A 13,304-nucleotide genomic window follows, 5' to 3' on the forward strand; every position below is an offset into this window, starting at 1 on the left:
AGACATTGACTTCATGTGGAAAGATAAGTCCTTATATTATGTCATTGGTAAGAAAGCAGAAGGAAGAATCTATATTGTTGTGTTCCCTTACAATGCATATGCCTCAGTCTCTCTCTAGGATGGCTTTGTCCCAATCCTGCACCCTTGCGCATATCCAGTTATCATAAGACTTTAAATTAATCCTCAAGATTCCAGTTAAGAAATGGAGTATTTCCAGTAAACAAGGATGTCATAGTCATCAGCGATTGCATCCCTCCAGTATAAGCTCCTGAGCCCTAAAGGCACTCAGGAAGGAGAAGAGCACCTGTGATCAGGCAGCCCCTAGATCACTCACTCCCTACAGTAAGCCTCAAGGGAGTTCGGGGAGTGAGCCCCACAGAATACTAGCCCCAGATAGCTGAGATACATATGAAAAGAATGATTTCAGTAAGCCCAGACTCTTGCATCTTCCCACACATAGAAAAGCGCTAAATTCCTTAACTTGAGTATCTAGTTTCCTTTAATTCACAATGATCTCTTGATGTTCAAACTACCTGCCCTTTGTTGCAAAACTTCTATATAGCCTGGTTTCTCCCCTCACCTCATCAGAGCAGTTCTCCCAGGGTTCCTTGCAATGCTGTCTCCCAGGCTTCAAGTCCTAGAAAGTCCCACCAAATAAAGCGTAACTCTCAACTTTTAGGTCGTGACTATTTAAGTTGACACAGCGTAAATGAACACTGTGTCTAAACTTCAGTGTACCTTGTATTTCATATTCTTTCAATGCCATGCTCTACTTCCTGGGAAAACATCTGCCTGTTTTCTACCAAACGCATCCTCACCCCAAGTGCTTACCCTTCTAACTCTGTAAAGACAATTTACTGACTGCCTTGATAGATCTTTTCTGGCTCTAATCCTTGCTGTCCCCAGTCTGGGCTGTCAGTTCACAATCTAGATGCCAGTACTGACATTCCAAGGAAGCTGCGATGAAGATCGATATCCTTGCCTCATGATTTAAATGACTGCAATGTGATAATCCCCAATTTCGATGGGGAGAAAGTAGAGAACAAGAAAGTAGGTAGGAAGAGGACTTGAAGAATTGCTATGTATTTATTTAATAATTTAATACTTGCAGTTATTTTTGTGCTCTCACAGATGATGGGCCAGAGAACTACATAAAAGTATTATTTTATTAATTTTTCATAACAGCCCTATGTGATAGATACTCTGCATTTTTTATTTTATAGATGAGGAAATGGAAGCTTGGCATTGCTAAATATCTTCCTCAATGTTCATCTCAACATATGTAGGCCATGAGGGATGAAGCCAGCATATAAACCCGGATGGTGTAACTAGACAAAAGACAAAAATAAGGTAAAATGAAACTCTAAACCTCAAATGTACCAACTTTTCCATTTTGTCTGAAACTGAGTCTTCTAAGATTTATTAAATTAAAATTCTTTTTATTCATTTACTATTTTGACATAGTTAATATTTGAAGTTAATATTAGCACACAGTTAAACTGTGCTAAGATTTGTAAGTAGTTGAAAAGATGAATTATACATAGGTGTCCTTAAGAAACTTATTATTTGATACAGGAAAAGAATATATGAAATGTGATGTTAAAATATTTAAAACACAGTAAATTAAATAAAATATGCTTCTGCTGCTGCTGCTAAGTCGCTTTAGTCGTGTCCGACTCTGTGCGACCCCATAGACGGCAGCCCACCAGGCTCCCCCGTCCCTGGGATTCTCCAGGCAAGAACATTGGAGTGGGTTGCCATTTCCTTCTCCAATGCATGAAAGTGAAAAGTGAAAGTGAAGTCGCTGGCTCAGTCGTGTCCCACTCTTCGCGACCCCAGGGACTGCAGCCCACCAGGCTCCTCTGTCCATGGGATTTTCCAGGCGAGAGTACTAGAATGGGGTGCCATTGCCTTCTCCAGTAAAATATGCTAGTGAGTTACAAAGAGTAAATAAAAGGTGTGGAAAGAGCACTGGACAAAAGCTGCTTTTCTAAGACTCTGAGAAGAGAACAGCCTTGGAGTAGCACGGGGTCAAAGAATTGTCACCTTTTTTAATTTAGGATTTAAGAAAGTCGAATAAATATAATTTCAGGCAAAAGAGAAAACAAAGGGAGAGCCTGAGGATTAAACAGAAAAGGCAGGGGAAAATTCAGTCACTTTTTGTTCCATGGCTTTATATAGACTGTTAATTATCTATAGTCATTGGTTCCTTCATGCGTTTTTCTTTGCCTGTTGATTTTAATCTCCTTTGGATCTCAGGCTCAGAAAGTCGGGTGAATTAAACTCCTCGATTCATGCTACAGCAGCATCACCCCTGGGTCTACACAATGCCCTGCTTTTCCTTCAGTTACATTTTTATTTCTTCTTATCTTATGTCCCCCTCCCAAGTCCCTCCTCTCCAGTACTGCAAAGCCAACCATTTAAATCAATTTAACATACTCTATTGTGTTGATGCAAAATTTATCTGTATGTTGAAATTATGAAAATGATGTTGTTTTACATATTTCACTTTTTCTTTTGTTGTCTTTATCATTTGTTTCCCCTCAGCACTACATCTGTAAAGTCAGTCTTGCATGTTGCTGTGTGTTCCCCATTGCTTATATCTCCTGCGTGAGACTCCTTGGTGTGTATTCCTCCCATTTACTTTCAACTTTCCTAGTGATGGGACCACAGCGACTCCAGGCCTTCAGCTCACAAATATTACTGCAAAGAACACCCTCTAATGTATCATCTATAACTCAACATGAGAATTTTCATGGGAAAAAAAATACAGAGAAAAGTTATTGAATTTCTCAAAAAAAAATACTAGGATTGACTTAGAAAACATTGACTATATAAATTAACTTATGGATAATTGATATTTCTATGATATTATCTCATCCAAGAGCATAAAATCTCCAAATTAATTTTTTTTATAAATGTTTACATATGTTTGATTCAGATCATGTTTAGGATGCTTATTAGTTTTTCTATTCCATCTTATTTTTGTATATAGTACCTTAGTTTTTATTATTGTTTAGTGATTATTCTGTTGTCAAAAAGTTCAATGTAACTGATTTATATATAGAAAATTTATTGAGCTCTCACTTCTTCAAATTAACTATTCTATTGATTTTTTTTCCTGGTAGATAATCATATAATCTATAAATAAGAAATTTTTTCTTCCTTTTTAATACTTAAATGTGTTTTTTCTTTCATTATCGCTTGGACCTGGAATTCCAGTATTATAGTAAATCAGTGATAATAAACATTTTCTCTAGCCCTTGAATTTAAAGAGTGAGTACATCATTATTTCCTCCATTATATTCAATATTTGTCATAGATTTTTTTTAATATAAAAAATTTACCAAGTTAAAAAAGTCTCCTTTTCTTCCTAGATTGCCAAAAATTTTCATCTTAAATATCAAAATTTTTTTATATGTTGATTGAGATATTCATTAATTTTATTATTTAGACCAAGGTTTCGCAAACTTTTTCAGCAAAGGACCAGAGAGTAAATATTTTAGGCAGCAGAGTATATACAGTTTCTGTCACATATCAATTGTTTTTTGCTTGTTTCATTATTTAGAACCCTTTAAAAATGTTAAAGGACCATATAAAAAACTACAGGCTGGGTTTAACCTATGGATTGTAGTTTATCAATTCCTACTTTAGATTTTTAATGTGATAAATTATAAGAACAAACTGATGCCAAAAATTCGTGAATACTGAAATTAACACTACTTGATTATGTTATACTATTTTTAAATGACATTTTGAATTTCATGACCTATTATTATATTTTGTTTCTAGGTTCATAAGTGTAATAGACCTAAAATTATATTTTATCATATTATATTTATGACTTTGAATCAGTATTCACAAGTCTAATATGAAATCTCACAAGACCATATGAAATCTCTACAAATAAGATGAACTATATAGCTTTCATACTTTTTTATAAAACAATATTAGCTAGTTATTTACATCTTGACTGTATTAAACTATAAACTGAACAGGTGTAAAGTTTAATAAAAGGGGAATATTCTCATTAACACTGCAATCATTTAATACTTTTTGGTCTATTTGAGTTCCATATTTTTCTTAATCCAATTTTTGGTATTTTTAATTTTTCTAAAAATTTATTCATGTGATCCAGTTTTCAGATTTGTTGGTGAATTTGAATGGTTTCTTGCTTTTTTTTAATCTTTATGTTTCAGTGGTGATTTCCTATTTCCATCCTGTAGTTTGTTTATTTGCATCTTTTCCATTTTTACACCCCCTTTCTCTCTCTTAATCGAATTTACCAGCCATCTTATTATTTTTTTTAATGAATATGATTTTGAATTTGTTAATATTCTCTATTCATTCTTTATTTTATTTGTTCCTGCTCTTGCCTTTATTTCCCACCTTCTTCTTTGAGTTCAGTTTCTTATTCTATTTCTAGCTTCTTGATTTGAATATTTAGCTTACTAATTGTACTTAACACCTGGTAAAAATATTTAAAAATATCAATATTCTTGAAGTATGGCTTTAGCAGTTTGCTGATATATATATATATATATAATGCTGATGTATGAACTATATAATGCACAATATGAATATATATAACTATTATGTATCTATACCAATATGCAATTACCTATTACTTTTCATCACTAAATTGTAACTATCTTTATATTTCATTTATATTTTTCTAGCTTTGCCAAAGATTATTTAGGAATATGTTATTTAGTTTAAAAACATATGAGTTTTTCTTAACTGCATTTTTATTTATCTCTAATTTTTTTTTCAAGCTGGTTTTATTTTTTTAATTTAAATTTATTTATTTTAATTGGAAGCTAATTACTTTACGATATTGTATTGGTTCTGCCACACATCAACATGAATCTACCACAGGCGTAACGTGTTTCCCATCCTGAACCCACCTCCCTCCCCGTACCATCCCTCCGAGTCATCCCAGTGCACCAGCCCCAAAGATCCTGTATCGAACCTGGACTGGCAATTCATTTCATATATGATATTATACATGTTTCCATGACATTCCCCCAAATCATCCCACCCTCTCCCTCTCCCACAGAGTCCAAAAGACTGTTCTATAATCTGTGTCTCTTTTGCTGTCTCGCATACAGGGTTATCATTACCATCTTTCTAAATTCCACATATATGCATTAGTACACTGTATTGGTGTTTTTCTTTCTGGCTCACTTCACTCTGTATAATAGGCTCCAGTTTCATCCACCTCATTAGAACTAATTCAAATGTATTCTTTTTAATGGCTGAGTAATACTCCATTGTGTATATGTACCACAGCTTTCTTATCCATTCATCTGCTGATGGACATCTAGGTTGCTTCCATGTCCTGGCTATTATAAACAGTGCTGCGATGAACATTGGGGTACACGTGTCTCTTTCAATTCTCATTTCCTCAGTGTGTATGCCCAGCAGTGGGATTGCTGGGTCATAAGGCAGTTCTAGTTCCAGTTTTTTAAGGAATCTCCACACTGTTCTCCATAGTGGCTGTACTAGTTTGCATTCCCACCAACAGTGTAAGAGGGTTCCCTTTTCTCCATACCCTCTCCAGAATTTATTGCTTGTAGACTTTTGGATAGTAGCCATTCTGACTGGCATGAAATGGTACCTCATTCTGGTTTTGATTTGCATTTCTCTGATAATGAGTGATGTTGAGCATCTTTTCTCTAATTTCACTTCATTTTGGTAGAAGTGAAAAGGACTGATGCTTTGGAATGTAGTCTCTTGTGACCTAATACATAATCTATTTTTTTTAATGTTAGATGTATTATGGAAAAGAGTCTGTATTTAATGTCCATTGAGTAAAGCAGAATAAACAGAGAGAGAGATCTATATACATACTAGTTTAAGGTTTTTCACTATATTTTTTAAGTCTTCAACGTTAATGTTTATTTTTGGTCTACTTGTTCTATCAGCTTCTAAAAAAGCAAAATGGCTATATGAGGAGGCCTTACAAATAGCTGTGAAAAGAAGAGAAGTGAAAGGCAAAGGAGAAAAGGAAAGATATACCCATTTGAATGCAAGTTCCAAAGAATAGCAAGGAGCGATAAGAAAGCCTTCCTCAGCAATCAATACAAAGAAATAGAGGAAAACAACACAATGGGAAAGACTAGAGATCTCCTCAAGATTATTAAAGATACCAAGGGAACATTTCATGCAAAGATGGGCTCGATAAAGGACAGAAATGGTATGGACCTAGCAGAAGCAGAAGATATCAAGAAGAGGTGGCCAGAATATACAGAAGAACTGTACAAAACTATCCAAAAAGATCTTCATGACCCAGATAATCACGATGGTGAGCCAGACATCCTGGAATGTAAAGTCAAGTGGGCCTTAGGAAGCATCACTATGAACAAAGCTAGTGGAGGTGATGGAATTCCAGTTGAGCTATCTCAGTCCTGAAAGATGATGCTGTTAAAGTGCTGCACTCAACATGCCAGCAAATTTGGAAAACTCAGCAGTGGCCACAGGACTGGAAAAGGCCAGTTTTCATTGCAATCCCAAAGAAAGGCAATGCCAAAGAATGCTCAAACTACCACACAATTGCACTCATCTCACATGCTAGTAAAGTAATGCTTAAAATTCTCCAAGCCAGGCTTCAGCAATACGTGAACTGTGAACTTCCAGATGTTCAACCTGCTTTCAGAAAAGGTAAAGGAAACAGAAATCAAATTGCCGACATCTGCTGGATCATTAAAAAAGCAAGAGAGTTCCAGAAAAACATCTATTTCTGCTTTATTGACTATGCCAAAGCCTTTGACTGTGTGGATCACAATAAACTGCAGAAAATTCTGAAAGAGATGGGAATACCAGACCACCTGACCTGCCTCTTGAGAAACCTGTATGCAGGTCAGGAAGCAATAGTTAGAACTGGACATGGAACAGCAGACTGGTTCCAAATAGGAAAAGGAGTACGTCAAGGCTGTATATTGTCACCCTGCTTGTTTGACTTCTATGCAGAATACATCATGAGAAACGCTGGACTGGAAGAAACACAAGCTGGAATCAAGATTGTCAGGAGAAATATCAATAACCTCAGATATGCAGATAACACCACCCTTATGGCAGAAAGTGAAGAGGAACTAAAGAGCCTCTTGATGAAAGTGAAAGAGGAGAGTAAAAAAGTTGGCTTAAAGCTCAACATTCTGAAAACGAAGATCATGGCATCTGGTCCCATCACTTCATGGGAAATAGAGGGAAACAGTGGAAACAGTGTCAGACTTTATTTTGGGGGGCTCCAAAATCACTGCAGATGGTGACTGCAGCCATGAAATTAAAAGACGCTTACTCCTTGGACAGAAAGTTATGACCAACCTAGATAGCATATTTAAAAGCAGAGACATTACTTTGCCAACAAAGGTTCATCTAGTCAAGGCTATGGTTTTTCCAGTAGTCATGTATGGATGTGAGAGTTGGACTATAAAGAAAGCTGAGCGCCGAAGAACTGGTGCTTTTGAACTGTGGTATTTAAGAAGACTCTTGTGAGTCCCTTGGACTGCAAGAAGATCCAACCGATCCATCCTAAAGGTAATCAGTCCTGAGTATTCATTGGAAGGACTGATGTTGAAGCTGAAACTCCAATACTTTGGCCACCTGATGCAAAGAGCTGACTCATTTGAAAAGATCCTGATGCTGGGAAAGACTGAGGGCAGGAGGAGATGGGGACAGCAGAGGATGAGATGGTTGGATGGCATCACCGACTCGATGGACATGAGTTTGAGTAATCTCCAGAAGTTAGTAATGGACAGGGAGGCCTGGTGTACTGCGGTTCACAGGGTCTCAGAGTCGGACACGACTGATCAACTGAACTGAACTGAAGAAAGTTATTCTAGAAACCAAAAGCTAAAATTGTTCATTTATATTTGTCTTTCTGCAGTTTAGGTGTAGCTTTTATGTATTTAGAGTCAATAGGATTAGATAGACATATGGTTATGATAGGTATATCATCTTGCCCTACTGTATTTTTATAGAAATAATCCCCTTATCATATCTTTTTACATTAAAATCTATTTGATCAGGGTTCTCCAGTTTTCTTTTCGTTTTATTTACCAAGTCTAGTCAAGGCTATGGTTTTTCCAGTGGTTATGTATGGATGTGAGAGTTGGACTATAAAGAAAGCTGAGCACTGAAGAATTGATGCTTTTGAGCTGTGGTATTGAAGACTCTTGAGAGTCCCTTGGACTGCAAGGAGATCCAACCAGTCCATCCTAAAGGAGATCAGACTCCTAAAGGAGTCCTTCATTGGAAGGACTGATGTTGAAGCTGAAACTCCAGTATTTTGGCCACCTGATGCAAAGAGCTGACTCATTGGTAAGACCCTGATGCTGGCAAAGATTGAGGGCAGGAGGAGAAGAGGATGACAGAGGATGAGATGGTTAGATGGCATCACTGACTCAATGGACATGGGTTTGGGTGGACTTCTGAGTTGGTGATGCCAGGTAGGCCTGGTGTGCTGCAATTCATGAGGTCGCAAAGAGGCAGACATGACTGAGTGACTGAACTGAACTGATCCAAGTATTTATCTCTCCATCGTTTTAATGTCACCCTGTTTGATATTTTTAAGCAGATCTCTTATAAATAATACATTAGAGAATTCTGTTTCTGAATGTCACAATTGCTATATATAATTTTTCACATTATCAGGCAAATTTTCTGACCAGTTTCATCTGTAAATCCTTAGGGACAAGTGAATTCCAGCTCTATGTGTGGAAAGGGCAGTAGTAAAGCAACAAAAATGTAGACAATCCACATTTTTCCATCACCTTAGCAGGGGTTTTGTCCTCTCTAGCTATTAATCCATCAGAATCAACGTCAGCAGTCAGGGATGTTGCTGCCAATTTCCAGTAATAAAGAACAAGCAACAATTATCCAAAGGCAACAGGGGGAGAATCAAAAGCAAAATTTTATAAATATTTTCCTTAACCACTACAGTCAGTGATCTCAGTAATTTCCAGCAAATTTTCAGCCATTTACCATCCAAACACATACTGATATAAGAATTATCCTTTGACTTTTTGGCCTAAAAGAAATTGCCTAGCCCCCATTCTCAAATGGGCTTCCTAGGCGGCACTAGTGGTAAAAAACCACCTGCCAATGCACGAGACATAGAGACCCAGGATCGATCCCTGGGTTGGGAGGATCTTGGCATAGCAGGGCATGGCAAACCCCTCCAGTACTCTTGCCTGGAGACCTCCATGGACATGGACTTCTTGTCCCTGATGGGCTTCAGTGCATTGGGTAGCAAAGAGTTGGACATGACTGAGTGGCTAACACACACACACACACACGCATATATATACATATTCTCGTTGTTGCCTATTGCACTGAATAGAATCTCCAGTACAATGTTGAATAGAAATAATAAGAGTGGACATTTTTGCCTTCTTCCTGATGTAGAGCATTCAGCCTTTCCTCATTAAGGTCAAGGAAGTTTCCTGTTTTTTATTTGCTGATATATTTTTCAAATGCTTTTTTCTGCATCTAATAAGATGATCATACATATATAAATATCTGTGGACATGTAAATTACAGTCATTCATTCTTAAATATGAAATAAAATCTGTATTTCTATAATAACACCCATTTGACCATCATGTTTATTTTTCATACAAACCATTGGAATAGCTTGCTAAAAACATATGGAATTTTGCATCTATTTTTGTCAGGATTTATGGTTTCTTATTTATTTATAAATAGTCAATTAATATTTTATTTATAGTCTAGTCAAGGCTATGGTTTTTCCTGTGGTCACATATGGATGTGAGAGTTGGACTGTGAAGAAAGCAGAGTTGCTGCTTTTGAACTGTGGTGTTGGAGAAGACTCTTGAGAGTCCCTTGGACTGCAAGGAGATCCAACCAGTCCATTCTGAAGGAGATCAGCCCTGGGTGTTCTTTGGAAGGAGTGATGCTAAAGCTGAAACTCCAGTACTTTGGCCACCTCATGCGAAGGGTTGACTCATTGGAAAAGACTCTGATGCTGGGAGGGATTGGAGGCAGGAGGAGAAGGGGACGACAGAGGATGAGATGACTGGATGGCATCACCAACTCGATGGGCGTGAGTGTGGGTGAACTCCGGAAGTTGGTGATGGACCGGGAGGCCTGGCTTGCTGCGATTCATGGGGTCACAAAGAGTTGGACACGACTGAGCTACTGAACTGAACTGATCTGAACTGATTCTTACATTTTCTTGGATATCAGAAAAATACTGAGTTTGTGGGATGAATTGTGCAGTATTTTCTCTGCCTAAGTTTTCTGGAAGAAGTCATGTAAAATTGTTATTATTTCTTCCTCAAATATTTGGTCAAATTCATCAGTGAAACTGTTCAGGCCCCAGATTTCCTTTGTGGGAAAGATTTGTATTACAAATCCAACATATTTAATAAATGTAGAGCTGTTCTGTTTAACCATTTCTTCCTGTGTGAGGACAGATAAATTAGTGGTTTCATTGTGGCCAAAATCTTGGTTTTCTCTGCCCACTGAAGCTGAATAAAAAATATGGAGACAGAGTTTGGAGGAAATAGAAAGGTGGCTTTAATCTTCAGCTGGCAGAGGGGAGAACACAGTAGGCTCCTGCCTCAAGAACTGTGTCCCTCTCCATGAGAAATCTGGGGTATTATATAGTTGAGGGCTCGCAGTAACGGGTAGGTGATGAGGAACAAAGGTGTAAAGATCTTGTATTCGTCTTCCTCTTGCATTGTTTCAAAATCAGTCATAGGCTGCTGTCAGGTAGCCCAGTAATTGGTTCTGGCAGTCCTGTAGCCTGGGTTGTTGTTGTTCAGTCACTTAGTCATGTCTGACTATTTGCCACCCAATGGACTGAACTGAACTGAACTGGACTGAAGCATGCCAGACTTCTCTGTCCTTCAGCATCTCCTGGAGCTTGCTCAAACTCATGTCCATTGAGTCAGTGATACCATCCAACCATCTCATCCTCTTTTGTCCCCTTCTCCTCCTGCCTTCAATCTTTTCCAGCATCAGGGTCTTTTCTAATGAGTTGGGTTTTTGCATCAGGTGAACAAATTATTGGAGCTTAAGCTTCATCATCAGTCCTTCCAATGAATATTCAGGATTGATTTCCTTTAGGATTATTCGGTTTGATCTCTTTGCTGTCCAAGGGACTCTGAAGAGTCTTCTCCAACACCACAGTTCAAAAACATCAAGTAGCCTGGTAATTGGGTCCATTGTCTTTTGTGTATTGTACTGTGCCTTTCTTTCTATAATGCAAACAGAGAAAAAGTAGGAGGAGTGGTCTGCGAAGAGAGTGCTAAGAAAGTGAGCACAGGATAGAGGAAGTAATTAGCAGAGAGTACCTAAGGATAATAGGTACAAAATGTAGCACTTGCAGAGTTAGGGGGCAGAAAAGCAAATTTAGTTACAGATTAGGAACAGTTGAAGTAAAAACTAGGAGTGATCAGGCCTACTCACTGTATTCTTTATCTTCTGCATTCTCAGGAAAGAAAAGAAAAACTCATTCCTCTTTTTTTTTCCTTTTCACAGCAACAGTTTGGGATGAACAAGTACACACTACTATATAGAAAGGAGAAAATCAACAAGAACCTAATGTATAGCACAGGGGACTCTACTCAATATTCTTTAATAACTTATTGGAAAAGAATCTGCAAAAGAATAGATATTAATATATGTATATGTATAACCGAATACTTGAAGTTAACATAAATGTAAATCAGCTATACTCCAATATTCAACATAAACATTTGCTTTTAAATTAAAAAAAAAAGAAACTATTTCTTCCTGATAAGCCATGATTGTTCATCCATGTCAATGAATTTCATCTAGATAGCCAAATTTATTATCATTAAGTTGATCATAATGTTTCTTTATTATTATTTGAACATCTATAAGGTCTTTAGTTACATCCTCTGATATTCCTGATATTGGGAATTTGTGTCTTCTTTCCTTTTTCTGTTGATCAGTCTGGCTAGACATTTATCAATTTTGCTGACCTTCTCAAAGAACTAGCTTTTTCTTTCATTGATTTTTTTTCTTTTTTATGTTTTTTTATTTTATTGATTTATGTTCTTAACATTTTATTTACTCTCCTGCTTACTTTGAATTTAATGTGCTCTTCTTTTTCTAATATTTTAAGACAGAAGCTGAAGTTGTTGATTTCAAATATTCCTTCTCTTCTAATATAGGCACTAGCACTATGAATTCCTCTCTAAGCAGTGCTTTATCAGTATCTCAGAAATTTGGCAGCTTTGACAAAGAAGTGTTCTCATTTTCATTTAGATAAAAATATTATCTAGTTCCTGTTTCAATTTCTTCTATGACTCATTGATTGTTTAAAAGTCTTTTAGTTTTCAAATGTTTGGAAATTTTTCTAGATATCTTTTTAATTGATTTCTAGTTTAACTTCTACTTGTTGCTTTAAGCCACTGAGTTTTGGGGTGATGTGTTATACAGTAAGTAGGTAATTGATAAAGAACTCATGACACTAGGCAAATGAGATACTTTATCGTTTGGGATTTTGTAAAGAAAACAGAAAGATATTTAATACAATAAATTATGTACATGCAAAAGCCTTAGAAAAGCAAAGGTCATAAAAGGCATCATTGATTTTCAGGAAATCTGAAAGTTGTAGACTAGGGCAAAGAGAACGATCAGACCTATCATCTGCCTATTGTTGTTCAGTCACTAAGTCCTGTCGGATCTTTGTGACCCATGGACTGCAGCACGCCAGGCTTCCCTGTCCTTCACCATCTCCTGGAGCCTGTAGCAGATGTATTAGGATAGAGATGATTAGCATAGATGTAGAGATGATTAGTATAGCTGACTACTCCTTTAAAGTGAGTTTAAGCAAGACTTTATATCTGATAAAGGGCTTCCCTGATAGCTCAGTTGGTAAAGAATCCGCCTGCAACACAGGAGACCCTGGTTCAATTCCTGGGTTGGGAAGATCCCCTGGAGAAGGGAAAGGCTACCCACTCCAGTATTCTGGCCTGGAGAATTCCATGAACTATATAGTCCATAGGGTTGCAGAGAGTCGGACAGGACTGAGTGACTTTCACTTATATCTAATAAAATAACAACAATAACAACAACAAACAAACAAACAAGGGAAATACCATGAATTTAAGAGGTTTAAAGCAGTTCTGCTGTTTTGGGGAACTAAATTCATTTCTGAAGTTATTATCTTTAAAAAGTCTTTAATTACTCTAAATTACTAAGCAAAGAATAGCACTATAAGATTGAGTTAGGCTGGAAATGCCTTTTGAAGCTTCCTTTTTTAAAAATCAAATACTATACATCTACTGTATTACAGATGAAAATGA

Source organism: Bos grunniens, chromosome 6 (genome assembly GCF_055505025.1).
Source record: "Bos grunniens cultivar Pamir isolate PY7600 chromosome 6, Bosgru_T2T1.0, whole genome shotgun sequence".
NCBI lineage: Eukaryota > Metazoa > Chordata > Mammalia > Artiodactyla > Bovidae > Bos > Bos grunniens.